Source organism: Palaemon carinicauda, chromosome 21 (assembly GCF_036898095.1).
Source record: "Palaemon carinicauda isolate YSFRI2023 chromosome 21, ASM3689809v2, whole genome shotgun sequence".
Taxonomy (NCBI): domain Eukaryota; kingdom Metazoa; phylum Arthropoda; class Malacostraca; order Decapoda; family Palaemonidae; genus Palaemon; species Palaemon carinicauda.
Genome location: NC_090745.1, coordinates 87,263,274 through 87,275,787, shown reverse-complemented (window position 1 = coordinate 87,275,787; position 12,514 = coordinate 87,263,274). Strand labels below are relative to the sequence as shown.

General features: G+C 48.8%; 1 long non-coding RNA gene across 1 annotated transcript in view; it reads right to left on the bottom strand.

The window, feature by feature from the left end:
- Positions 1 to 11,889, bottom strand: part of LOC137614703 (uncharacterized) — a 342,498-nt gene extending 330,609 nt beyond the window's left edge. The window contains exon 1 of the long non-coding RNA XR_011039126.1: positions 11,822 to 11,889. This is a non-coding gene — a long non-coding RNA (uncharacterized lncRNA). The remainder of the gene's footprint in view (positions 1 to 11,821) is intronic.
- Positions 11,890 to 12,514: the final 625 nt, after the last annotated feature.

The following is a 12,514-nucleotide window of genomic DNA, read 5'->3' as shown; positions in this document are numbered from 1 at the left end:
AAAATGCATCCCCTGCTGGTTAGAATGAAGTCGACGCGCAACGGGGCGACTTGGCAGGAGCTGTAGGATCTGAAGAGGGGCCAGACTAAGGCCCTTAAGCCTGCCTGAATGATGGAGAGGTATCCTTCAGGTCTTGACCATAGGCCTGGACCGGAACATGCCCCCCCCCCCCCTTTCCTTTGACGAGTCCGAGAACCGCATCAAGAATGTGGGGAAAGGACGAGAATATCCACTACCATCAAGAGGCTCCTTAGGTCAACACCCATTGCAGGTTTAATAGTTCCGCTGGTCCCATAGGGCCAGGGAGTCCGGTTAAACATTGCCTGAAGCCACCGGAACTTGGATCGCCCCACATGGAACTTATCCTGAGGCGACCGTTCGGACTATAGACGGGTCAATGAGGAAAGAAGAACTAGGAAACGTTCCAAGGTAGGGCTGAAAGCTCTGCTTGACTGAGAACAGGTACTGCGACTCTCCTCAGTCTTGCCACAATCAACCGAAAGGAAGGCTCAGAGGATGCGGTAACAGATTCTGGCGTCCCCAGGTGGTTATCCATCCAAGTACCGACGTTGCTTAACCTCGTTGGACGGACGAGAAGCGGGGTTTCCAATGTGGTAAGGCGGTTGACTCAATATCATGGCCAGATACTCCAGATGTTGAGGCAGAGGAAGAGAAGGCTCCAAGCAAAATACCATGAGCCCACACTCATGGTCAGCATCCGGAAGCTTGTCCCGGCGCTGAAGAAGGTCGAAACCCGAGCCTACCGGAGTTGACCAGCCCTCCAAACAGCAGAGGAGGCGGAAGCCTGCACCTGAGCGGCCAAGAGGAAGGCAGGGAGAGTTCTCTGGGGAAACAAACCTGCTATGCCACGGCGGGATAGCCACACTGCATCATAAGCAGGAATACTTGCAGTCTAGGCTGAATTCGACGAGCACCCTGGAAGATGGATGGAATGGAAACTGAAAGTACCCGTCCTTCCGATCCAGGGTTAAAGGAGTCCTGTCGCCTCGTTACCAGTCTGATCGATTCTGCTGGTCTACGCTGGCCGAAGTTTGTTCGACAAACTTGATCAGGGCTGAGAGGTCGACTATGGACATCCCCTCTCAGATCCTTCCTTACAAGAAAGGATCGACTGAGGGGGCCGGGGGTGAAGCCGTCGATGATCCTAAGGAAGACCTTCGCCTAAGGTATGGATCATTCTGCCCAAACGGGCAACTCTGCTGACGCTATGGCATAGAGGTTCAGAGACACTGAATTCGCTGACAGAGACGGCAGGCGCGATATCCTTGGCTACTCACAGAGATTGTGCGAGAATGGGCATCGGGAAGCTGTCATTCGGATGAGTAACCTTAAGCATCCTCCCAGCGAAAAAAAACCTGCAATCCTAGAGTTCGTGAACTCCTTTTAGGACTATGGCCCCCCCCGGGGGAGTCTCCCGTGCCATCTGTTCCTGACAGGAGGAAACTGCAATTGGACACCTTGTCCCAGTTGTCGTAGCCGATAACTTAGGCCGACGTGGTTGAAAGAAAAGGGCGCTGGAGCCCTGCAGAGTCTGGAAGAAAGCGCCTTGGAGGAGTGAAACCGGAAGTCGATTTACTCCGCACAGCAGCTGTCTAAGTCTCTGTCCTTGGGCACAGACAAAACTCTTCTCAAGGATGGAAGGGTGTCTGAGGTCGTCGACCTCCACAGATGAGACACCCGAAGGAAGCCTTCAGTCAGCGCGTCCAGATGGTACAACATCGAGCTTGTCCGCAAGTAGATACTTAACGACGAAAGGCCAAGGTGTCTGAGCTCGAGAGGAGGAAAGTACCCTTGATCTTCCTGTAGCTTCCTTGAACCAAACCTCGGGCCGTAACCAAGGAGGGAAAGAAACCTGGTAAGCTCCCAGAGGAAGAGGTAAGCAGTCACCCCTTGTCCGATGGAGAAATCTTGAACGGAAAGCCCCCCCGCCAAAAATCCTTCCAGGGCGGGAGAAGGAGAGAGTACTCGTGCAGGAGAGGGGACCCTCGAGACCGACCTCTTGGGAACCAACTTCGCCCTGGGGAAGTCACCACGAAGTCTACTCCTCTCTTTCTCTTCAGCGTAGGAGAGACAGCCGCTGGTTTGTTACCCTGGCTGGCGAGTGCTGGTTTCATAACCCTCATTAACGTCCGTGCCAGCGGACCAAACCATGTCTGCTGCTCCAAGGACACAGAGTCCGAAATCCTCGCTAAGGTGAAAGGGATCGGGCGATCCTTTGGAGTGGACCCGACGGTACCTGCCTGAAAAGAAGGTGGGTAAGAATGCTGTACTGACCTGTCTTCGTCCTGCACTACCAACCTGTGCTTGGATGGAGGTGATCCCGAGTGCCGTCTAGGAGCACGCGTCCCTGCTGCTACCACCGGCTGTGGAATTCGCCGCGAACTATGGTCGCGCGAGGGCGAACGGTCGCGCAAAGGCGAACGGTCGCGCAAGGGCGAATGGTCACGCGGGCGCACGGGCGCGCAGGCGAGCTGTCGCGCGGGCGCGCAGGCGAGCGGTCGCGCGGGCGCGCAGGCGAGCGGTCGCGCGGGCGCGCAGGCGAGCGATCGCGCGGGCGCGCAGGCGAGCGATCGCGCGGGCGCGCAGGCGAGCGATCGCGCGGGCGCGCAGGCGAGCGATCGCGCGGGCGCGCAGGCGAGTGGGCGTGAGGGTGGGCAGGTAAATGAACACGTGTCCGAGGCGACGAACGCAAGCGATGGCGTGACGGCGAGGGATCGTGCTGCCGCGTAGGTGAAGATGATCGCTGGCGATAATGACTGCGTGATGGTAAGCGATGGCGAGCAGCATGTGTAGGTGAATGATCGCGTGATAGGGTGCGATGGTGGTCAGCATCCGCAAGAGGGCGAGCGTTCAGGGTTGTGCGATGAGGAGCAGCATGCGTAAGCGGGCAATCGTGCAGGGTTGTGCGATGGCGAGCAGCATGCGCAGGTGAATGATCGCGTGAAAGGGTGCGATGGTGATCAGCATCCGCAGGAGGGCGATCGTTCAGGGTTGTGCGATGAGGAGCAGCATGCGCAGGTGACTGATCGCGTGAAAGGGTGCGATGGTGATCAGCATCCGCAGGAGGGCGATCGTTCAGGGTTGTGCAATGAGGAGCAGCATGCGTAAGCGGGCGATCGTGCAGGGTTGTGCGATGGCGAGCAGCATGCGCAGGTGAAAGATCGCGTGAAAGGGTGCGATGGTGATCAGCATCCGCAGGAGGGCGATCGTTCAGGGTTGTGCGATGAGGAGCAGCATGCGTAAGCGGGCGATCGTGCAGTGTTGTGCGATGGCGAGCAGCATGCGCAGGTGAAAGATCGCGTGAAAGGGTGCGATGGTGATCAGCATCCGCAGGAGGGCGATCGTTCAGGGTTGTGCGATGAGGAGCAGCATGCGTAAGCGGGTGATCGTGCAGGGTTGTGCGATGGCGAGCAGCATGCGCAGGTGAATGATCGCGTGAAAGGGTGCGATGGTGATCAGCATCCGCAGGAGGGCGATCGTTCAGGGTTGTGCGATGAGGAGCAGCATGCGTAAGCGGGCGATCGTGCAGGGTTGTGCGATGAGGAGCAGCATGCGTAAGCGGGCGATCATGCGCAGTTGAGGGTCGCGCGATGGCGATCAGCATCCGCAGTTGAGGGTCGCGCGATGGCGATCAGCATCCGCAGTTGAGGGTCGCGCGATGGCGATCAGCATCCGCAGTTGAGGGTCGCGCGATGGCGATCAGCATCCGCAGTTGAGGGTCGCGCGATGGCGATCAGCATGCGCAGGTGAGCTAGTAGCTGGCGAACCATGTTCCTTCAGAAGTGTTGGAGAACGTTGGCGTGACAGCTGTAACACACGTGGGCGATCCGGAGATCGCTGGCGAGCAGAAGGCTACGCGTGGAAGCCTGCGCAAAGAAGAAGAGTCCTTGACCCCGACCTGAACCGAAGTTCTAGATCGCGAGGGCGAACGTGGGCGCACAGGGCACGTAACAGGAACCGCAGGGAAGATCATCTTGAAAGCGCTGACGAACAGGAGAGCGCTGATGAGCAGAAGGGCGCGCAGGGAAACCCTGACACGCAAGGGAAGAACCCCTGTGGGGGCAACCCTTTGCCCCGAAGAGATCGTTGTCCGCCGGGAGACTGATGTCCGTCGGAACACCGCTGTCCGTCGGGCAGACCGTTGTCCGTCGGGAAGACCGTTGCCCGTCGGAAGACGAGATCAGACTGCTGTCCATCTGCACCAAGGCGGAAGATCGAGAAAAAAGGAGTTGTAGGCTGCAAACGGAGATCCAAAAGGGCGCCTCAAGCACCCTTATAGGGAGATGAGAGGCCCTTACGACGAGGCGGACGGAGGGCCTTACGGCGAGGGAGGCCAACAGCAACAGCAACAGAAGAAACCTCCGAAGAGGAGTCTCTATGAGTGTACTCTCTCGCGAACGAAAGAGAAACACTTCGAGGAAGAGACTGGTCAGCCAGTGACCTAAAAGGAGCAATCCTCCGAAGAGGAGCTCCTGCAGTTGCCCAGCCCCTTGAGCGAAACTGCAGGTGCGACCGCTCAGCACCAAGAGCATAGTCGCACGAAAAAAAGGCAAGAGAAGAACCCCCCAAAAGGGAAAAACTCAAGCCTGGACAGGAAAAACTTCCCTCGGAAGGAAAGTTATCCGCCCAAGGAGGCAAGCCTCCTGACTGTTCTTAAATGAACTGGAGAGCTGTTCGTCGACACGGGAGTACTACCAGTAGAAGGAGACACGCCCCTGACGAAAATACAAAGGGGGAGGCAGCAAAAGCCGAATCCCCAGGACTCGACCAGACAGCTCACACCGTTGCTATATTACAGAAACGAACTAGATCGGTAACTGTAAAAAAATAAAACAAATAATATTAGTACACATTCATTCCCCCGGGAAGGCTCCGAAGAGGAATCCCGAGGGAAAGGAACAAGAATTACACAACAGGCACGTGCCCTCACAACCACTTACACTCGCGGAAGGAGAGCTGTAACCAAAACAGAATTATAACAATTATAATTATGTAACTATGTAATTATGTAATTTAAAAATGAATGAACACTAAAGAAAGAACGAAAACCCCGAAAGGAATCGTTCTGCAAGCTGAAAAAACAAAAAACAACTACAATTAGATTCATAACTAATTGATACAAACGTACGACGTAGCAACCCCCCACACGGAAAGGAAGCTAGGCTACAAGGGCGTAGTAACACGTAGTAAAAAGGGTGAACGACCTCAAGAGAGAGAGAGAGAGAGAAAGACATAAGTCAAACTCGATCGCCACCCATAAAATACGCCGTGGTGGCCTAACTGCCGAGGCCTCCACGTAGATATCGTACACTACACACACACACATCTGAAAAGGAAACTTACTTATTTCTATACTCAAATATATATACAAACATGAAAACATGTTTACATATATATTGAGTAAAAGAAAAGTAAGCGATTAAGTAAAGACAAAACAGACAATGGCTGCCAAGCGAGGACCAAGACAGAGACGTCTGTCACAGTCCGAGCCAAAAGTTAAAGAGTATTCACGTGTGTGTGAGGGGGAGGAGGGGTAGCTAGCTACCACTCCCCTACCCCCCCGCTAACTAGCGCGGGGGTAATACACCCTCGTTAAATTCTAATGGCTCGCCATTTCAGCTACGCTAAAAGTAATAACCCTTTGTAAATAGCGTGGTTTGTATTTCGGTTATGGAACAAACCAAGGTTAAGCAGTGGATTGACTGTATATAACCTTCTCAGAGGAGAATCTCGAGGATGGAGGGCTGAAGTAGCTTGCGTAACCCCGAAAGAGCCTGGGCCAAAGGTGACAGGATGTTAGAGGAGAGGATTTCTCAAATCTACGTTTGCTATAGTCCATAAAAGTAAGTACAGTATGAGCTGATTTAATCCCGTAGAAAAAGAGAGAAGGAGTGATGAGGAGGTCACAAGGAATCGGAACCCAAAATTGTGATGTAATCTGACATGCTCTTTAACTCATGAAGAGAAGTTGGGGAAAATAATCAAGAAAGATTAATTTTCCTTCGAGTCCCGTTCCAAATCACAGGGAAAGGTGGCAGGAGAGGTGATCAGAAAACTTCTGTTGCGGCAACTGCTGTGTAGAACTATGTTCTACCAGCCAGGTGACGTCTGGTGGTGTACGGATGAGAGGGCATGCGAGACCAACATTGATTCTGTCACCCAATGATGATGTAGACTTGTAAGTTAACCATATACCAAAATAAGTGACCGAAAGTTTAGGAACAGGGAGCAGAGGAGGCGACCTAGTCGCTATGGCACATGGCATGTCAGCCCACTAGTAGTTGTAACCGATGAACGTTCGTAAACACTGACGAGAACCAGTGAGCTGATGAAGAAGTTTGTGCATACACATGCATGGGCCCTTTAAACATCTACATGACCTCTTGAGCCGTGACGATAGCCAAAGCTCATATGAAGAGGTTGCACTGGGAATCCGTTATCACTGAACTTGTATGAAAACAACTAGATCCAAGTGGCGAGTGAGGTATTAAGCACAAATGACACGTGTGCTGTGTTCTTCCCATTGATGGCGAATGCTGGGTTAGGTTCCAAGAAGGAAGTGTGTGCTAAACTCCCTCAACTACATTTCGAGGCAAACACTACCGAAGTAGCGCGACTCGTAGAAACCGTAGGTTGAAGTTCTGTCTGCTACTACCACCGAGAGCATACTGAAGTAACATACACCTCTATGCTATTGCAGACGTGAGACCCAGTGCTGGTGAGGTAGCGCTAGTTCTTGCTCTGGATAAAGTCTATCGTGTGTCACCTAGATGAGGAGACTCGCTAGGAGACTCGAAAAGTGATTGTTTAAGCAGTAGCACTTGAGATCTACTATATTGTAGATGACGAGAAGAGAAGAATACAGTAAGAGTTTCGCTGGGAAGAGCTGTGCGCTTGGTCGCAGTGAAAATCGTAGCCAGTAGTACTCTGCAATCCTCACCAGAGAAGTTCTCTGTCAAACAAAGTCGGTAATTACCACTCTAAGAGTCAAGGCTTCTGAGACTCGCCACTGGCTGTCGGCCGTTCCACACGCAAGCAGGAAGTGGTTTTTCAAAGGCGGAGAGCAACTTTACCTCAGAAGGGTAAGTCGCGAGCTGGGCAGCACAGTGGTTGCCATTCTAGGAGTTGTAACAAGCTGGCCTGCAGTGACATGTTGGAAACTCAGTCACGAGCTTGAGACTGGTCACAGGCACTAACCTGGTCCCAAGCTGGTCTGTGCTGCCTCATCTTTAGTTCTGAAGTGCAGAAGATAACAGGAGGGTGATCACGAGTAAATGAATCGTCACGCACTGGAAGCAGTTGCTGGAAGCCAGAAATCTGGAGCGAGCTGACAGGTGATCGCGAGCTAAAGGGTAATTGCAAGCTGTTGGGCAGCCATGAGTTGACAGGTGATCATGAGCTGACGAGAAATCGTGAGCTGACAGCAGGACTGGGTGAGGTGAGTCTATTAGACGAGATGAGTCAGCGCTAGGCGACACGAGGCAGCTGTGGTAGACGAGACAGATAGAAGAACAGGCTAATGGACGCTGGAAGCGTCAAGATTGCAGGGAGAGAGTAACATCATGCTCCAACGGGGCACACTCCAAGGGGTTAGAGAAAGGCATGAACGAGTCCATAACCCTATCTTACTCCCATGTGGCGAAGAATACTCTGGGGAGGACCAATCCCACTAATGGGAATTTTGTCCACCAAGAGTAATAGGAAAGCTTCAGACTTTGCCCTTCCGCTGCCAGCTGAGCAAGCTCAGAACGAGGGAAAGCACCGTCATCAGCATGATGATCAGGAACTGCCACAGGAGCAGGCGATGACGGTGACAGGGTATGTGCAGCAACTTCTACAGGAACAGGAACATGCTTTGGACCTTACTCTTCCTCCGCTGGCCACCATCGCAGTACAAGGGAGTGCGTCGTTGTCAGCTTTGAAGAAAACTACTCGGGAAAAAACAACACCCACGAACGGGAAAAGTGTCCCCTAAGATGCACAGGAACAGGCTTCTGACTTTGCACTCCTTACACCGGCTGCATTAGCCGAACGATGGAGCGCGGCGTCGTAAGCATCGTGTATAATCAGGGACGTATCTGTAGATAACCATAGATATCTGCAACCCTATTAAGACTTAACCCAGTCTAGGAAACTTGGGGGAAGGATAGGTGAGGAGCCGTTACATATCCTCTCCCCTCATGGTACCACCGTACTTCACTAAGATATAAAGAGAGGTGACGGCATGGAGTAGCTATACCCATGCACCATATGAGCATTCCTTAACAATCCCCAGAACAGAGGCGACGGCAAGGATGTCAGGCTCGGAAATAAATCTGGATTCAATCCGAGGGTTATCCCAACAAGGAAGTCTCTCTGGACAGAGACACACTAGGCCACTGCACCCTGAATCCCAGGAAAGGTTAGAAAGACTAAAAAAATACCACGCCATCAGAGACGGCGTAGCCAGTATAAAATAAATATAGGATGCCGCAGGTCGATCGAGAAATCTCAGAGGCTAGGAGGTAACAGCAGTGCAGGCAAGTTGGCACACCGACATGTTGAGATCACCCTTCGCTAAGGGGAGCTCCAATGGACTGTTCAGTCCTAGCATGGGAGATCACGAGCGAATGCAACATAGCAGACTAACAGATTCGCCGACAAGGGTTAGGCTAAGCTTAAAAGGTCGAAAAAACCTGGTGATCGAAGGCAGGCGGGCATATGGGCTCAGTAAACTAGTATAACTGAGGTAAAAACTCTCTAAGGGTAAAGTGGCCACTGCCAACAAATCCAGTAAGAAAGACCTGATCACCATCAGCTAGCCCATCTCCAACTAAAACTTTACCACACTCTAGGCTAGACTAGCCGGGACTGACATGCACTAAAACTAAAGTACAAAAATGCATGGTAAATGTATTCACAAAACAGAGCCCAAGGAATCGTAATGCTAAAATAAGGCTAGCTAACGTGATACTAGTGAAATAAGACTAAGTGAACATGAAATAAGAGGGCGGTCGGGTATGCCAGATGGCGCCTGATGGCTAGCTGGACTTGGAGCGCCTGGCTCCCTCATCGCCTAAAAAAGTTAAATAACCATTCCCCGAGGGGATCTAAAACAGCGACAGCAAATTTAAACTGTAAAGGAAGAGGGTACTCAACTTAGACGACGAAGAGGAATCCATCATGCGTGGAATTACTCCAAAAAAGCTGAAATAATCGCACTTGAAAAAACTACGTACTAAGTAGGAATGCTGCGAACAAAGGAATGACGTCATCTGTGACGTACGGTGGTACCAGGAAGGGAGAGGATATGCAATGGCTTCTCACCTATCCTTCCCCCTAGTTTCCTAGACTGGGTTAAGTCTATTAGGGGTGCAGATATCTATGGTTATTTACAGATACGTCCCTGATTATACATGATATCTTAGGATAGTCGTTCCGGGGGTTAGAACCCTGTGATACCTGACGGTATTTCTCTTGTCATATTACTCGCAGAAATATTATACAGTAGGAAGCTGTCGGAAGGACCTTCCATCAGGAGGACATGGCTATCTCATCCAAAAATAGATTTTTCCTACGTCAAAATCCGTTTTAATGCCATTGTTTACATTTAGGAGACAGATGGTGAGTTGTTGCACATGCATTACTAGCATTTGCTTTTCCAGGCTGTTGATTTTTGCAAGACATGATCATTACCTGGCTTTTTTAATCAATTACAAGCTTCAAATTATTAATACATGAATCCTCAGATATTGTTCAACAACAACCATTTTTTTCCACCCTCCCCTTCAGTCTCCGCTTCACTAACATCACATAGAGACATCTCCAAGAAAGAAGTACAATCTATTTTGAAATTTAGTGTAATTTTCTTTCAAATTTAGTGTAATTTTATCTACGTCGGCAATTGATTAGGATGAAAAAGTTCTCAGTTCAGTGTACAGTATAGCTATAGTTGCTCAAGTGAAAGTAAAAAAATAGTCACGAAATAATTACCCATGGGGCTTACGAGAGCAGCTCAACATGTACCGCTAGCCAGAACATAGAAGCAAAGATATAAGTAATACCTTGAGATACGAGTGTCCCAAAATACGAGAAATTTGAGATACGAGGAAAGTTTCAAGAAAATTTTTGTCCAGAGACACGAGAAAAAATTTGAGATACGAGGCAATTCCCTATGCGGCCGCCAGGTGACCGAGTGTGCGAGAGGCTTCTCACCAGGACAGCATCGCTTGGTCTTTCCTGTCGGATCTCCGTCGCGTGAAGTTTATCTCCGAGCATCGGCCGTAGTTTGTTTTTTTGGGGGGTTTTTAGCGTTAATCAGTGCAGAATTCAGTGAATAAGCAATTGGTCCAAAGCGAGTGCAAACAAGGGTAGTAAAAAGAAAAAAGTGTATGATGACAATTGAGATAAAGCATGAAATAATCGAAAAACATGAGAGTGGTGTAAGAGTGACTGAGCTGGCTCGCCAATATGAGAGGAGTATGTCGACAATATGTACCATCCTCAAGCAGAAGGATGCTATAAAGAGCACCTAGCCTTCCAAAGGAGTAACCATCCTTTCCAAGCTGCGCAGTGATATTCATGACGAGATGGAGAGGCTTCTTTTAATATGGAGAAAGGAGAAAAAGTTGATGGGTCTAGGGGTTCTGACCTGGGAAGGGGGATCCAGGGGCTTGGGGTTGTGACCTGGGAAGGGGGGGTCAGGGGCTAGGGGTTGCGACCTGGGAAGGGGTTCCAGGGGCTTGGGGTTGTGACCTGGGAAGGGGGTTCCGGGGCTAGGGGTTGTGACCTGGGAAGGGGGGTTCATGGGCTAGGGGTTGTGACCTGGGAAGGGGGGTACAGGGGCTTGGGGTTGTGACCTGGTTAGGGGGGTACAGGGGCTAGGGGTTGGGACCTGGGAAGGGGTGTCCAGGGGATAGTTGTTGTGACCTGGGAATTACTAAGTTAGGTTAGGTGGGTTTGCTAGGCTCTGTATCCTATTAAAAATCTCACATGTTGAATAATCAAGTTTTGTCCTGTTCTCAACCACTTACCTGAACGGTATATTTTTTTTCCAAATGGTTATCTTGTGCTTGTTTTGTGGCAAATCATTCGTTTATGACATTTCCACAACCCTCAAAAGACAGGTTTCCCACGTGTCCCCCGTAAATGTCTATATAAGTGGGTCCAAAATTTCCTCTGTCGCATAGCTAATTTCATTGAAGATTATAATGGGTCAAGTAAATTCGTTTTAGTTAGAAAAGTTATAAACAAATCTCCCTCAACTGTACAGATTCGGCTTTATATTTCCCTGGTCGATTACTAATGTAGGCCTAGGCCTATTTCAATTTAATTCTCAAATTTCCCATCCAGGTTTGTTTTTGTATTTCTACAATGCATGGAACACAAGATAGCGAGTAGGAAACATATATGGTTCATGTATTTGGCTCGAAAGAGTATCATATTTACCAAAGTTACATATAAACTGCTTCGGCAAGAGCACTACGAGGATATGGATACATATAGGCCTAGGCTTATGGTTCTGTATGAAGACGGTGTTTGTGTTAACATTTACCAATAAAAAAAAAAGTATCATACCATTACGGTACAGTTTTTAATTAAGGCTATGGTTAGACTTCGACAGGGAAAAATACAAAGCACTTATTAAAATGTAGGACACGCTGATAAGATTCCCTTACCAAATTGAGACATTGAGGCTACCGAGTCCTACCCAGATAGGAAAGTTATCCTACAATGTAAATTGTTAATAAAAATACATACTGCCCCGTGAGTAGTGATCATTCATACCTAGCCTTCATAACAACTGAAACAAACGACTTACCGTGATAAAAACTATAATAATCGAAAGATATAGCACGACACGCGAAAAACGTACGCACAAGTAATAACACTAACACAAACTGACAAACAACATTTGCGAGAGAAATTAGCGAGCAACTAAAGTTTTTTTTTTTCTAAAGGGCATTAATTTGCTAGATCTATTGCCTATGATTCTGTTTTAACTAAGTATGATTCACTTTTAATCTTTAATAATATGCACTATGTGGAATTTTATCATTAATCTTCATTAGATTAATATAGTTATAATTTTCATTACGAATTTACTAAATTGGCGAGAAAGTTCACGCAGGATATATTACCTTTTAACTTTCTCTGATCACAAATGCTGCCAGCATCACAAAATTATAAAATCATCTATAGCATCATTGTTACTCATATTTGTTTTACATTATACAATACAAATATAAATATTATGTAGGACTTCTATGAATGATACCAAATAACATGATGGCAATGTGTGATATGGAAAGCAAGATGGTATTGAATTGAGGATGATATTTGTAAATGAAGTTAAATTGATATGAATAACATGCAAATAATGAACAGTTGAGAAAAATTAGATTATAAGGAGAGAAAAACAAATATATTGATGAACACCCATGGAAAGACCCTCTTGTGTCGAGGCTAAACTACAACCAACCCCATCAGTTACATAAATGTACATGATCACCTA